Source organism: Haemaphysalis longicornis, unplaced genomic scaffold (genome assembly GCF_048455015.1).
Source record: "Haemaphysalis longicornis isolate Haplotype H1 unplaced genomic scaffold, Haemaphysalis longicornis Haplotype H1 scaffold_8, whole genome shotgun sequence".
NCBI classification, from domain to species: Eukaryota; Metazoa; Arthropoda; class Arachnida; order Ixodida; family Ixodidae; genus Haemaphysalis; species Haemaphysalis longicornis.
Window position 1 is genome coordinate 37,070,781 of NW_027526445.1, and position 3,019 is coordinate 37,073,799.

The following is a 3,019-nucleotide window of genomic DNA, read 5'->3' on the forward strand; positions in this document are numbered from 1 at the left end:
TTTAAACGGGCAAAGGCTTTTGTGAAGCGCGTGCGTCGTGAGGCGAAAAGGGAGTGTTGGCGCGATTTCTTCATTTCCATAAACTCATACACAGACACTCGCAAGATATGGACAAGAATACGTACACAAAAGGACAACATACACAAAGCCTGCCCGTGGTCAGTACAACATCTCACACACACGAAGACCACATTAACACGTCTGCACAACACTTCCAACACGTTTCCAGCTCTGCATACTACACAAAAACATTCCTCAAACATAAAACCTCTTGTCAAAGGACCCTACATGACAATAACATGTCAAAATCTGGTTACAATTCCTAATTTGCACTCTATGAGCTCAGGGCTGCCAGCACATGTAAATCTTCAGCTCCAGGCGCAGATAAAATTAAATACACCATGATACAACTACAACTACACCCACACATTCTTGAAACACTCCTACACCTATGCATATAGACTAAAATATGGCTTTCGGGGCACAATCCACACTCTTGGAGGGAGGCCATAGTAGTAGCGTTCCCTAAGGAAGGGAAGGACCTTTCTATCCTGCCATTTATCACCCCATTGCAATAAAAAGCTGCGTGTGTAAGCTCTTCGAGAAGATGATAAACAGAAACAGGAGACTCGTGTACTTTCTTGAGTACAACGGTCTTGTCGAAGGCGGCCAGAGCGGCATCAGGGCTGGGTGATCTACAAACGACCAACTAGTAGCGCTACAATCCTACAATAAAGATGCTTACCTACATAGGCAGTACTGTGTGACAGTATTCTTTGATCTTAAAAGGCATGAAATACTGGTTGGCGATATAGTATCCTGAGTGATTTGAAAGTCCTTTGGCATGTCGGGTAAAATGATGAACACTCTTGCTTGTTATTTCTCCGAAAGAACATTTCGTGTGAGAGCTGGCAGCGCACTCTTAAGGATTCATGTGCAAGAAAACGGCGTTCCGCCAGACGGAGTGGAAAGCTGCTCTCTGTTTATTGTAAAAATGAATTAACTCAGAAACGCATTGCCACCATTATTTCCTGCTCAATCTATGTAGACGATGTTCAATTATCCTTTTAGTCTTGTAACCTGTCTACCTGCGACCGCCGAGTCAAGCATGATGTTAACAAGCTAGATGTCTGGGAGATAGCAATGGGTTTAAATTTATTCCAAATAAGGATACTTGTGTTTTGTTTTCGAAAAAATGTGGCCTTCGGCCGGGTCCAGGCAGCAAACTCAGTACTGTCTCAATTCCGGTCAGAAATGAACACAAGTTTTTTGTTGTAGTCCTTGACGAAAAGCTTACATTCATTCCACATATAAAACAACTTAAACACAACTGCTTAAAGGCTACGACCATACACAAGGTTCTCTCCCTCACTTCATATGGTGCTGACAAACAACTTCTTTTACGTGTTTTTACTAGGCCGATAGGTTCACGATTGGAATATGGAAGTGTTGTTTATGGGACAGAAGTAAAATATGCCTCACAATGCTGGACCCAGTGCTTCATCTGGGTCGTTGCCTGTCATGTGGCGCCTTCCGCACTAGCCCGGTCGAAAGACTCTATGTGGAGTGTAATAAATGAAGCCTGTAAAGTCAGCGAGCTTACATAGATCTGCGTAATGCTTGTAAAATTGCTTCCATGCCTCATCATTCCTTTAAATAAATTTTTTATGATACCACCATGACAGAACTACTGCTAAACCGACCATCGTTATCTGCGCCCTTCTTTTACAGAGTTAGAGAGGAAGCGTCAAATCTTGCTGTCAAATTTTTAGATACCATACTTCTCTAACAGATTTTATAGCACATTGAATCTCCGTCCTGTATCATGCGAAGCATCTTTCAAACATGTAGATAAAAACCGAGCTCCCGGATGTGCAATTCTGCAGAAATTCTTGTATTTGGAGCATAACTAACAGTGTTCTGAATTTTATACGGACGCCTCTAAAACTGCCACATATCTGTCCTGCGCGGCGCATGGGCACGGCTTTAACGTCACTAAAACTCTGAATAATAGTACTAGTATCCATACGGCCGAGGCTTATGGTGTACTTCTTGTTGTTAATCATATACTTCAAAGCCACATTCCATAATTCATTATCTATACAAATTCCCTAAGTTTTGTGCAGGCATTGTCATCAACAAAGTCTTTCAAAAACCCCGTTGTCAATAACATCGTAAAGGGTATTATGTCTGTGTAGGTCCATAAATTTGATCTGGTCCTTTGCTGGGTCCCTGGCCACTGTGGTATAGCCGGGAATGAAGCCGCGGATCGAATGGCTCCTGCTGCGACACTCTTGAATACAGTAGATATAACCACATTACCCTACACCGACGTAAAGCCACACATCACACAACTTCGCAAAACGTGGCAAACACATAGGAGTGAACTGACAACATGTTCCACGTAACAAAACAAAACTTGTGACCATACACCACCGACACACGTAATAGATACACAGAAGTCGCCTTGGCTAGATTACGGATAGGGCCCACACGTGCAACGCACTCGCACCTCACTGGATCTCGTTGACCTCTGTGCAGCAGGTGCGGTGAGGCCCTATCCGTGGTCCACATCCTCATACAATGCAAGGCACTAGAAACAACACGACACAGACACTTCTCACAACTATACAGACAACACAATCCGCACACCCACCATGCTTTTTAGGGGACCCAATAATCACCCACAAGCGTATTTGTAAGTTTTTTAGCGATGTCCAGTTTTTACACCTCATCACTTACCATGCATGTTGAAACCCTGGTCCTTTACACCAGTCATCTCCATTGCCTTTTATGCCATTTCACATACATTTCTAGTTGAATGTTTTACACTTACCATCACCTCGTCCTCATAAAACAAATTTTTCTTGGCGCGTTTTGCCCGTAGTCGTCCTTGCACCATAAAAAACCTAACACTCACCATCATCTTTGCTCTCCTTCCCCCATTAGCCTCCCTTCTGCCTTCATTTCCTTTCCCCAGTGACCTCTCACTTCTAGATATCCCACTAACACAATCTTC